The following is a 13,615-nucleotide window of genomic DNA, read 5'->3' as shown; positions in this document are numbered from 1 at the left end:
TTCCTGCAGTCCACACAGACTCTTGCACTGATGTCCAAAAAGCCCTAGTATGCAGCCTGTCTTTGAAATTATCTCAGTGCAGTATTTCAGATTGTAAAGATGAACCATTATGTTCATGTGAAATTTTGCAAAGTTACCACCAGGGAGAGTGGAATAATAGGGCTGCAGATACAAATCTGAGAAACATAGGTAAAAAAAATAACTATTTCCTGGGGTTTTTTTTGTTTTCAACAGATTCTTAGGCAGACTTCAAAAATGCTAAATATTTATCCCTTCTTGTGACAATTGTCTTCACAGTGTAAACTATGTTGTTGTCTTAGTAACTAGCATTGCAGTACATAGTGTAATCAAACACTGTGCTAACAAATACACCTTTTAATTCTGTACAGTGACTGAGGCAGATGCTGTGAATAGAGTTAAAAATAATGAAATCCTGCAGCTCAGGCCCCTGTTTATCTTTTTCAAAAGGGCCAGGGACATCTGGATCTGAGCTCCATGTTTTGCTCCATCTCTAGGATAAATGCTAATATTTTAGAACTATCTGAGACTAAGAAATACATGTCCAATTAGAGAGAAGGGGACATGCTGACTGCAGCAGGAAAGGGGAAAGTAGTCAGAGATGTGCAGGTTGTTACATGTGCTCCTATCAGAACAGCTTGTGTGAGCCTTTTTGTTGGAGCTCAGTGTGTTCATGACAAGCTTTTTCTCCTAGGAGTTACAAATAGAGCTGCCTTTGACATGTCCCAGTAGCATTTTCCCCAGGGGAAAAAAAATAGCCCAGTGTGGATTTCTGTGAAGGATCCTCAGCAAAACAGAAATCCTACCCAATGTACTTAAAAGCATTGCACCAAGTTCATAATGCTGTACTGCACAGGAGTGATTTTGGTCTGTTAGTTCTTGCTTTCTCCACGGTCCCATATATCCTGTTATACATGTATGACCTGAGAAGAACAGGATTACTCCACCATCACCCCCTTCTCTCAAGCAAGTTTTTTTTATGGTATAATATATGCCACTTATGCCTCTGAATGAAGGATTTCCATTAATTTTGGTGGAAGTAGAGGGATCAAGAGCTTATCCTAAATTGTACTTACTGGCAGATAAAACAATGATGACTATGTGCTCTGTGGGTTTTTTTATTATTAAAAACAGTGTTTTTGTGAAGATGTACTTAAATATCTGAATAGGCTAAACGGCTCATGTAAAGTGATATCTTTGTGAAGTCATCCATCTGAACTATATGAAACTGTAGCTAGATTTGGTACATGAGCCCAGACTGACAAAAAAAAAATCATAAAAAATATCACATGACTTGTATGTTTCTAAGGGCAGAACAAGAGTCTAACTCCAGCATCTCAATGCCAGGCTTGTAGGATCTTACTTTGCAGCTAGTTCGACTGAACATGGAGGACATCAACCACTTACTGTCACAGACTGGCCCTGAAAAAACTTGCAGCCTTCCTACCAGACTCTAACGATAATGGGAAGAATAAACTTACAGTATGTGTTTTCTTGTTGCCATTATATCAGCTTCCTTGTCTCTCCTACTGCTTTTGATTGGGTTTTACCTTCATGGTGATGATATCTGCCCAGTGGTGCTCTGTCTGACTTTACGTCAAGACCTTTTGCCATTCTGTCAGGCTTAGGTCATTTTCTCTCAAAACTTCATGCTTGTACTGAGTTGCTGCACACGACTTAATCTGCAGTGATTTGCTGCTTTTGAGAAATGTCATCCGCTGATACGCGCTCCCTGAAAAAAAAAATCAACTATGCCATCTTTTCCATTTTATGAAATGACAGAGTTCTCAATTCTTGGAGAAGTAAGGAAGGGTCAGCAAAACCACTACCCTGAACTTCAGAAGGGCAGACTTTGGACTGTTAAGGAGTCTGGTTAACAGAGTCCCTTGGGAGGCAGTCCTGAAGGGCAAAGGAGTCCAGGAAGGCTGGATGTTATTAAAGAAGGAAGTCTCAAAGGCGCAGGAGCAGGCCGTCCCCGTGTGCTGTAAGTCAAGCAGGTAGGGGAGAAGACCGGCTTGGCTGAATAGGGAGCTTTGGCTGGAACCCAAGAGAAAAAGGAGAGCTTACTGCCTTTGGAAGAAGGGGCAGGTGACTCAGGAGGACTACAAGGATGTTGTGAGGTTGTGCAGGGAAAAGATTAGAAAGGCAAAGGCCCAGCTGGAACTTAAACTGGCTGCCACTGTTAAAGATAATAAAAAATGCTTTTATAAATATATCAGTGACAAAAGGAGGGCCAGGGAGAATCTCCCTCCTTTGTTGGATGCAGAAGGTAACCTTGCCACGAAAAAATGAGAAGGCGGCTGAGGTACTTAATGCTTCCTTTGCCTCAGTCTTTAATAGTCAGACTGGTCATCCTTGGGGTTGTCAGGCCCCTGTGCTGGGAGATGGAGCTAGTATGCAGAATGAAGTCCCAGTTGTTGAAGAGGTGGCAGTCACCGACCTGCTCCTTCACCTGGTTGTTCACAAGTCCATGGGGCCGGATGGGATCCACCCAAGGATACTGAGGGAGCTGGCAGAGGAGCTCACCAAGCCACTCTCCATCATTTATCAGCAGTCCTGGTCAATCAGGGAGGTCCCAGATGACTGGAAACTAGCAAATGTGATGCCCCTCTACAAGAAGGGTCGGAAGGAGGATCTGGGGAACTACAGGCCTGTCAGCCTGACCTCGGTGCCAGGAAAGGTCATGGAGCAGATCATCCTGGATGCCATTACGTGGCATGTGAGGGAGAACCAGGGGATCGGGCTCAGCCAACATGGTTTATGAAAGGGAGGTCCTGCCTCTACTTCCCTGGTCTCCCCCTATGATAAGGTGACCCACTTAGTGGATGAGGGGAAGGCTGTGGATGTTGTCTACTTGGACTTTAGTAAGGCCTTTGACACGGTCTCCCACAGCATTCTCCTGGAGAAGCTGGCTGCTCACAGCTTGGGCAAGTGCACTCTGCGCTGGGTTAAAAACTGGCTGGACGGCCGAGCCTAGAGAGTGGTGGTGAATGGAGTCAAATCCAGCTGGCGGCCGGTCACGAGTGGTGTTCCCCAGGGCTCAGTGTTGGGGCCGGTCCTGTTCAATATCTTCACTGATGATCTGGATGAGGGGACTGAGGGCACCCTCAGTAAGTCTGCAGATGACACCAAGCTGGGTGGAAGTGTCGATCTGCTGGAGGGCAGGAAGGCCCTACAGAGGGACCTGGACAGGCTGGATTGTTGGGCCGGAGCCAACGGTATGAGATTCAACCAGGCCAAGTGCCGGGTCCTGCCCTTTGGTCACAACAACCCCATGCAACGCTACAGGCTTGGGGAAGAGTGGCTGGAGAGCTGCCTGGAGGAAAAGGACCTGGGGGTGTTGGTTGGCAGCCGGCTGAACATGAGCCAGCAGTGTGCCCAGGCAGCCAAGAAGGCCAACAGCATCCTGGCTTGTATCAGGAATAGTGTGGCCAGCAGGCGCAGGGAGGTGATCGTGCCCCTGTACTTGGCACTGGTGAGGCTGCACTTCGAGTACTGTGCTCAGTCTTGGGCCCCTCAGGACAAGAAGGACATTGAGGTGCTGGAGCTTGTCCAGAGAAGGGCAACGAAGCTGGTGAAGGGTCTAGAGAACAAGTCTTATGAGGAGCAGCTGATGAACTGGGGTTGTTTAGCCTGGAGAAGAGGAGGCTGAGGGGAGACCTTATCGCTCTCTACAACTACCTGAAAGGAGGTTGTAGCGAGGTGGGGGTCAGACTCTTATCCCTAGTAACAAGCGATAGGATGAGAGGAAATGGCCTCAAGCTGCACCAGGGGAAGTTTAGGTTGGACATTAGAAAAAACTTCTTCACCAAAAGGGTTGTCAAACATTGGAAGAGGCTGCCCAGGGAGGTGGTTGAGTCTCCATCCCTGGGGGTATTTAAAAGAAGGGTAGACGTGGTGCTTGCAGGTATGGTTTACTGGTGGACTTGGCAGTGATAGGTTGGTGGTTGGACTCGATGATCTTAAGGGTCTTTTCCAACCTTAATGATTCTATGATTCTATGAAATAAAAAATGTTCTTTATTCTGGGTAGAACATGGTAAGATGAACTTGTGTATGGTAATGTGAATAAATTAACAAGTGCCTTTCACCCTAAAAAATATCAAAATCCATTACTAAAGACCTAGTCTGACATTATTTACTTGTACAGGAATTTCATTTTCTCCCTGTGGTAGGGAGTTTGTTTGAGTCAGGACTTTGAGTAAAGAGTCCAATGTCAAAATCTGCATAAATTAGTAGAGATAAATTTTGAAATGGGAAGGTAATAACTGAAAAAGTATACGGCAAAATTGAGGAACAGAGACTGTTTAATTTAAAGCTTCTAGAATAAGCTCAGAAAAGAGTCAAAGAATATTTTACTTGTATGAAATTCAGCTGTTACTCTAGGGTAAAATCCTGCTTCCACTGAAACCAGCTTAGGGATTTCCTTCAAGGTTTTTAACTTTTATTAAAAAGAATACTCAGAAAGATTACCTGGGAAAGACATTAAGGGACCTGGTAACACTGTGTGTGAGAGACTTCTCATTCTCCAGCATAGTGACTGGGATGTTGACCTGACCCATAAGGGACTTCCATTGGAATTCCTGTCCTGTCCTAACTTACCCAAAATGAAGTGGTCTGGAAAGCTTTACTGAAGAAACAGGGGAATGTGAACCTGGTTACCTCAAACATTCATTTCAGAAAGTTTTATGTTTTCTCTAAAACAGAGAAAAAAAAATGTTGACTTGTCAAAAGTTTTCATAAAATAAGTTGTCATCTGCCAGTCGACATTAATCTAAATCATTCATCCAAATCCCCTGCAGTATTCAAAATATGTACACTCAAATGCCAGGGAAAATATATTTTATTCTGTTGTAGTCTGCAATAGACCCGGTTAAGGTTTTTAGGACTTCTAAGTGGTAAAGTATTCAAAAGCTTTAGGAAACACATTCTGTGTAAAAATCAATTTCTAAATAGACCTAGTTAAGAGTTTTAGGAAAGGTAAACAATAAAGTATTAATAAAGTTTAGGAAACTTGATCTGTGTAAAAATAAATTTCTAAATGAAGAGCTCAAATCCACCATTTATTGCTAAATGAATAAGTAAGGTTAGCTAAGAAATTTTCTCAACTAATTGATATATACTCATCAAAATAGTGCATAGTCTAATACACCTTATTTTGTTCTAAATTCTTTGAGAATGAAAGTTACTGCAGCCTGCTGTAATACTTAACAATATATTATATTTTGGAAAAATTACTGAATAACACTGGGCTGAGTAATGGCCTAACTCTGTGGAAAAAGGAAGAATTTTTGTGTGTCTGAAATATTGATGTTCCTCTTCAGAGGAAGTAGTTTATATAATGAAAGTTCAAACCTGTTAAAATGACTTCTAAATCACAGTTCAGCTTCTAGGAGTGTTTCTCAAACTGGGTTATTTAGATTGCAGTGTAAACCCAGTAGGCACGATAACCATGGTACTACAGACCATGGTCCCTTTTAAAAGGCCGATAAGAGGTTACATAAAAGGACTTGCTTTTCTTTATGTCAGGTAGAATCAAAGTCTTCCTTATGGGTAACTCTATTTTTTTCCAAATGGATTTTTTTTCTAAGGTCTCGTAGTGTAACAACTTAAGATGCTCTGGGAACTTTATGATATCTCTGAACTGCAGAACTCATGCATGTGTGTTTTGCTGTCTTGAAAGCCCGTTGCTGCATTCCTTTTGGGTTCCTAGGTGATAATGGAAGCAAAAAAATAGTCTAGTTTAAACTTAATCAGAACAAGGTGGAGATGATATTAACAGGTGTTAGATATTAGGGAGAACCATCTGGATTTTTTGAACTGTCAATTCTGCTAGGAATGTCAACCTCACCTTTAACACCACCAATAACAGTCAACATTACATGTATTTTGTGGGGCTTATTGTTGTGCCACACATTGCAGCACGCTACCTTTCCTGTTGTCTTCGAGTATGGTACTAGGTGGAGGTACTTCTCTGTGTTGTGAAATCTTCACTGTTAACTTTCTCATGCCCTTAAAAAAAGGTAGATAAATGATAGATAAAGTCTCATTATGTAAAAGAATAGCTGATTACCTAGGGCAAATTCTAGGTTTTATTTGCAGCTAGTTAATCTCTTGTTTGAGAAGCATTGCTCAGTCATTAAATGGTTGTTCTGCTCTCTGCATAATGAGAAACGTATCTGTCTGTCAATAGATAGAGGAAACATACAGAAATACAGGAAGAGAATGGTGACCTTGATAAAAGAGAATTGAAAAAGCAAACTGCTTACTCTCTTTCAATCTAATCAAAATGTTGGCTAATCCAGATGTAGAGATGCCTGTTTAGTGGCAAATCTGGTGCTTTTGCTGCCATCTCCGTGGCCATGGATGTTAGCAGAGCAAGTCAGTGCATTGTAGTGTCACTGCCAACCTGTGGTCTTGGGGCCAAGACCATGAGACTGCCCCTGTCTCTCCCTCTACTCAAAATAATCCAGTGTTCAAAGCTTTGGTTTTTCGTTTCTTTCCATAAGTTTTTCATAACATATTCAGAAGCATGGGAACATGATGCATTCAGTGTTTTGCTAAATATACTAAAATATTTACTATATTATGAGGGAAGACCAGGAAATATATTTGAAATAGAAGAACTGAAAGTTTAGGAATCCATGTCCTGTAAGAATCTTTTATCACCTTGTCTCTATTTAAAGGAGGAAAGAAGGGGAGAGAGTGACGCGTGACTTTTTTATTCAGGTAGAGTCTTTGTGTCACTTTGAGCCCCTATCACCAAATGAGTGCCAGCAGCTGTGGTGCTCTAACTTCTCTTTCAGGGAGGCAGTTCTATTTCAGTGTCTAATTATTAGTGTCTAGATTTAGTGTCTAGATATTAGTGTCTAATAAGTGGTGATGATGAGGTAGACATTGGAAACTTTGGCCAACAATAAAACTGTTCAAATATTTTACTTAAATTCGATGTGGCCTTGAACTCCATTTTGCTCTATTTTGCTCTCAGAATGAAGAAGATACAATTTAGGTGACCATAGGCTATTTACTTTGCCAGGTGAAGTCTGAATGAAGAATTTCCTACCTGTGGCAAGAGAGATCTGATTTTTAACTATGTGAGTAGAAAAAAAAAAAAATAGCAAAAGAATTAATTTTAAAACTGTGCAAGTATCCCAGATTTATTTGATCTTTAACTAAGATGACAGCAGAGAGCTGAGTGAAGCAAAGCTATCCTTCAAAATGTCATATGTTCCTCCTTAAATTAATCTATTTTGTTCATTGTCCACCTTGTATTTATTTCTACATAAAGCATCAGGCTAGGCACAGAATCTCCAGTTTTTCCAAACAGCTTACATGTTAAAAGGCTGCTCTTGGACAGGAATTTGCCAAATAGATGGAAAAAAAATGTTGGAGGTAATTCACAAACATCATGGAGCCACTGAGCTTCTGGATAAAATGGGAACACACTCATCCTGCTCCTGCCCAGCACTTCTCAGAACCTAAGCATTAATTTCCATTCTTTTTCCCCAAAAGAGTTGAAACCAAGATGTTTTGGCATAAAAGTATGTAGGCAATTATTATTTTTTAGGAGCAGGAAACAATGAAAAAACATGTTTTGGTTCAATTTCAACGAAATTGTTTCCTCCCCTCATTTTTCACTTTGGCAGCCAAACCAAAAGAAAAAAAAAAGAAAGAAAGAAGAAAAACTACTTTTCTCTTTAGCACATTAAGTATATCCATGTTTGTAGTTTAAGGCACTTAAATCATAAGTGTCTTCGCATATTTGCGCATGATCTGTTGTGTACACAAGCACTGTTTATATGCAGTTGCTTTATGAAGGCAGGTGTCTACTTTTGCACATGGAAGCATTCATCATTTCTGTAGCTGCAATTTAGGAAGGCTGCTGAAAATGTGACCTCTGTTATGTTCTTTTAGGGAATTAGAAAAATATGTAGAATTATAATCTTGATGTATAACAGACTGCAGCTTGAATCTCACATTTCTTTCATTCGTTTTACTGGTATGAACGCTTTGACTTATCTAGGTTTTGTTGATTTTACAATGGTGTCAAGGAAGCAAGGACAACTGTTAGAAGGAAAGCATGTCTATAAAGATTCATCTGTCATTTTCTTTTTTAAAATGGTTGGCTTTAAACAGAAGTGTAGGACATAATCACTGCTAATCTGCTCTTCCAACCCATATGCCCTTGGAAAAAATCTTTCAGTAATGTTACTGCTTCTGTGACTTAAGGAGAACACCACCTGTTGGCAGTGGTTAGACTAAAGTGCATCCTTTTGTGGCATGACCTCATCACTTTAATCCCTCAACCTGGTAATGTCTTTACAGATTTTTGGCATGGGGAGGTCATGTGTCTTGCTGTATGTTAAAAGGCACTGTAGTAACATGAACCACAACAGGCAAAACAAAAAGATTGTCACATTTATTTGATTTTTTACATTATATTGTCATCATCTGTAGTAAGGGTTGAAGTAAAGCAAATGACTCGGCTCTTTGAGCTTACCATAAATCGACAAGAAACTTGTAAAACATTATTCCTTTTAGGCAAAAGACAGATGAGAAAGGTGCTGCTGTTCTAAAGCAAACGGCCTCTGATATCTATTGAACTGTAAGATGGATTAAGTGTTCAATCTGAAATTACAATTGTGTTATAAAAATAATCAGGGACGTGTGACAGTAAAAAAAGTATTTTAACAGTACAGAAAGTTCACTGGCAACTGTGATTGCTACCAATATGATTTACTACAGGAGAGAAAGACTTATATGAGGACCAAGACCTAAATACCACTTTTTAGTATAGCTCTGACTGCTTCCATTTAAATGAATACTTTCTAAGAGACAGACTGACAGTTGTTAAAATAATTAGCTCACATCTCTGAGAGTCTAGTTTCCTTCCCCAGCTTGATCATATGCTCACTGTTGGATTTTGAGGTTTAGATCCACAAAGAACTTCAAGTACCTGCCTTTTTGCACATGTGGTGGGTTGACCCTGGCTGGACACCAGGTGCCCACCAAAGCCACTCCATCACTTTCCTCCTCAGCTGGACAGGGGAGAGAAAATATAATGAAAGGCTCATGGGTCGAGATAAAGACAGGGAGATCACTCATCAATTACTGTCATGGGCAAAACAGATTTGACTTGGGGAAAATAATTTATTACCAGTCAAATCAGAGTAGGATAATGAGAAAACAAAACCCAACTCTTAAAACACCTTCCCGATACCCCTCCCTTATTCTCAGGCTCAACTTCATTCCCAATTTCTCTACCTCCTCCCCACCAGCAGTGCAGGGGGACAGGGAATGGGGGTTGTGGTCAGCTTATCTCACATTGTCTCTGATGCTCTTTCCTCCTCAGGGGGAGGACTCCCCGCACTCTTTCCCTGCTCCAGTGTGGGGTCCCTCCCACGGGAGACAGTCCTCCATGAGCTGCTCCAATGTGGCTCCTTCCCGTGGGCTGCAGTTCTTCATGAACTGCTCCAGCGTGTGTCCCTTCCATGGGGTGCAGTCCTTCAGGAACAGACTGCGCCAGCATGGGTACTCCAGGGCATCACAAGTCCTGCCAGCAAACCTGCTCCAGCATGGGCTTCTCTCTCCACAGGCCCATAGGTCCTGCCAGGAGCCTGCTCCAGCACAGGCTTCTCACAGGGTCACAGCCTCCTTTAGGCACATCCACCTGCTCTGGTAGGGGGTCCTCCAGGGGCTGCAGGTGGATATCTGCTCCACCATTAACCTCCATGGGCTGCAGGTGGATATCTGATCCTCCATTAACCTCCATGGGCTACAGGTGGATATCTGCTCCACCATTAACCTCCACGGGCTGCAGGGGGACAGCCTGCCTCACCATGGTCTTCACCACTGGCTGCAGGGGAATCTCTGCTCCGGCACCTGGAGCACCTCCTCCCTCTCCTTCTTGACCAACCTTGGTATTCTTCTCACATATTCTCACTCCTCTCTCTGGCTGCAGTTGCTGTACAGGGTTTATTTCCCTCTTCTTAAATATGTTATCCCAGAGGTGCTACCACCGTCGCTTATGGGCCCAGCCTTGGCCACTGGTGGTTCCATCTTGGAGCCAGCTGGTGTTGGCCCTATCAGACATAGGGGAAGCACCTAGCAGCTTCTCAGAGAAACATCCCTGTAGTCCCCCTTCTGTCAAAAGCTTGCTACATAAACCCAATACCATAGTTGGACATCTTTACTTAGGTGCTGCCCAGAAGAAATTAGGTGTTATCCAAAATAAAGGCACTGAGATTGCCCATTTCACCTGTATGTGGGCTCCTCAGTTGACCCTGATTCAAACCCCAAGTTCTATTGTCAGTTGCTTTATACATTTGAAAGGTATCCCAAAAAAACTAGAGGTTCTGTTCCATGCCCAACTGGCACATCAAGTTAGCAGAGTGTATCAACAGGGCAGTACAGGATTGCGCAGACAAATTCTGCTACCTTGGCAGCATGCTGTTTCGAATATCTTGGTTGATGACAAAGTCATATAGAGGAGACTAAAAGCTAACGCAGCACTTGGGAGATTAAAGCAGCATGTCTAGAATGAAAGAGGCATCTGATTTCAAACAAAAGTAGCTGTGCATCACGCAGTTGTCATCACTGGTCTTCAATACAACTGCAAAACTTGGACAATTTAAGTTGCTACATTAAATATCTGAATAAATTCCACATGTGCTGTCTTCATGATCACTCCTGCCACTCTGAGGTCTTTGAGTGTTCTTGGATATTCAACAGTAAAGTAAAACTGTTGCAGGTTCCGCTGTGTTGCTCTGAGGATCTGGTGGGTATACTGGCCATCAGGCTGCTCAAAGTCAGAGACAATATGGCTAACAGCTCAAAGGTAAACCACCATAATATTACAAAAAGTTGCTCAAGGTGTGTCTTAATTTATATGGTGTTAGATCCATGATACGGGACACTGTAGCTAAAATCTGTCTGCTCTGACAAAGAATGTTTTGATGCTGTGAAAGCGTATGAAAGAAATCCTGAAGAACACGCAGAAAAGCTAAAGAGGAAAGCAAGTGTAGTGGTTATAAAAAGATGTCTGTGACAACTGAGATGAACAATGTGTTGTCAAAATCAGTCTTGTTTCTCCTGAATGAAGCCATGGAAGCTGAATGTTTACCTGATAAGTCCTTGAGAGTCTCCAGCTTTAGCACCATTGTAGCTTCAGTCAGGTGGTTTGCAAGTGACACAGACAGCAGGCGACACAGCTATTATTGTTCATCTGGCCTAAGAACATCTATTGAATAGATGCTCTTTTCTAATTAATAGAAACGTGAATTTACTGGAATAGATTATCATTTCATATAATTTCTGTTAAATTAGCTCCTCCTGATTATGAGCTTTATCAGGAACAGAAATAACCAGCAATCCTCCAGCAAATAGTTTAAATGAGTTAGCTTGAAAACTGCATTAAACTGTCTTAGCTATCAAATGATGCAATCAAATTAAAAAATGATGTGCTCATAAATGAACTAGGAACAAATGTACAAAGTTGTTATGGCAACTGAAACACTGAAGCTAAAATTATGGATCCCAAATTCTTGCAAATAAAAGTAAATGAATTTCCAGGGTAATTGGAATTTCTTCCCAAAATTATTTATCACAGCGTCATCTTTCATAGTTTCAACAAAATTGATTTGATGGCTTTCTAATGAAATATAATTAATCAAGAAGAAGGTTTTAGTAGCTTATGAATTACTATCATCTTGATATTTAACTTCTAATCATCAGTTACACTTGCTGCACTGTTCCAGTTTTTCCATTCAAATGATTTTACTTGATATATATATGTTGGACCTGAGCAATAAGGTTGTGATTACTGTTAGGTATTGCTTTATTGTAGCTCATATTTTTGTCTATTCCATTTAATCCTACTTACAACATGCCTTTCTTCCTTACTTTGGAAAAATGCTTCTTTTTAATTCTAGTGGTATTTGGCAATGTATTTAAATGGGCTCCTCTGATGTGCCTACAAAACCCTGTCCTCAATAGTGCAACAAGTGTTATTGCAGCAACAGTATTAATAATCATGAGGCCATGTTCTAAAGCAGCTTGCTACGCTGGGTGCATGTAAGGTGATGGATTCTTTAGGAAATTTGCCCCAGGAGTTACAAAGCCATATGGCTGCATTTTTCATGGGGTTTGTGGCTGTGCTGGGACAGTTAGTCAAATCTCAGGAATTTTACTTAAGCCAGAAAATGGTGGAATCAGTGGTGCAGTTACTGTGCTCTGTCAGAACGCGGTTTTCAGTCTGTAGAATCAGAACAGCCATAATGGAAATAAGTATATATTTTTTGCAAGATGCTGGACTAACAGGCAGAAAGGTTACTTCAGTCTTTTGCTAAAAATCCACAGACGAGAGGCTTACAGTTCACCCATTGAAACAGTACCTTTGCTGTATGCACATATAGTTTGTACGTAGATTCCATATTATTCTGGTAGAATTTGCATAATTTTGAGAGTAATTTCTATAATCGTTGTATAATTATAGGATGCAGGACTGGGCAATATCTCAAAAGTTTATCTAGTATCTAGCTCTAATCCTGATGTTTCACTGATTTCTTGCTCTCGTGAGGGAGAATAAATAGCCTCAATAGCTTGTATCATTATCATTACAGAATCACAGAGTCACAAAATGGTTGAGGTTAGAAGGGACCTATGGAGGTCATTTGGTCCAACCCCACTGCTCAAGCAGGGCCACGTGGAGCTGGTTGCCCAGGACCATGTCCAGGTGGCTTTTGAATTCTCCAAGGACGGAGACTCCACAATCTCCTTGGGCAACCTGTGCCCATGCTTGGTCACCCTCACAGCTGAAAAAGTGCATCCTGATGTTCCAGTGTGTGCCCATCGCCTCTGATTCTGTCACTGGGTGCCACTGCAAAGAGCCTGGCTCTGTCCTCTGTGCACCCTCCCTTCAGGTATTTATATACATTGATAAAATCCTTATTTTAGGATGAATTCTCTTCTGTAGGAGAGCCTTCTCTTCTCCAGGTTGAACAATCCCAGCTGTCCCAGCCTTTCTTCATAGGAGAGATGCTCCAGCCCCTTCATCATCATCGTCATGCTTTGTTGGGCTCTCTCCAGTCTGTCCATGTCTCATGTACTGAGGCGCTCAGAACTGGACACACTACTCCAGGTGTGGCCTTATGAGTGCTGAGGAGAAAGAATTAGAGAATTGTCTAGCTGTATCTTTTAAGTTTATTGGTTCTTGTCTTTCCTCCTTTTTGCCCCTTCTCCAGGTCTTTTTGAAGACAACTCTTCAATCTGTAGCAAGACTCTTTGAAGACATTTTGTTGTACTTTTCAGTTTTATCTTCTTCAGAGGAAAACCCAATTCTTTGAATCTTTCCTTATTGGTTACATTTTCTAAGCAGCTTATGAGTCATCCTTGCCCCTCTTCATATTCATTTTTAGTGGGTGTGTAAATATGCATAAAACATGCAAAATAAGACACCATATTCTTTCAGAGGCTCAACTACTGCCAAGTTTATCAAAATAATTGACTCCATGTCTTCTGTTTTCCAGTTCTGAATACAACCTAGAGTTTGTCTTTCTCCTCTTGCAGCAACATTGCATTCTTGTTTTAATTCCTCAGAA

The 13,615-nt window shown here is 41.5% G+C and overlaps 1 protein-coding gene across 3 annotated transcripts in view; it reads left to right on the top strand.

Moving 5' to 3' along the window:
- The window catches only part of SORCS2 (sortilin related VPS10 domain containing receptor 2), a 596,570-nt gene that overhangs the window by 534,351 nt on the left and 48,604 nt on the right, over positions 1-13,615 (top strand). The gene's annotated exons all lie outside the window — the stretch shown is intronic.

This window comes from Phalacrocorax carbo, chromosome 4, assembly GCF_963921805.1.
Source record: "Phalacrocorax carbo chromosome 4, bPhaCar2.1, whole genome shotgun sequence".
NCBI classification, from domain to species: Eukaryota; Metazoa; Chordata; class Aves; order Suliformes; family Phalacrocoracidae; genus Phalacrocorax; species Phalacrocorax carbo.
This window is presented reverse-complemented; position numbering and strand designations above follow the sequence as displayed.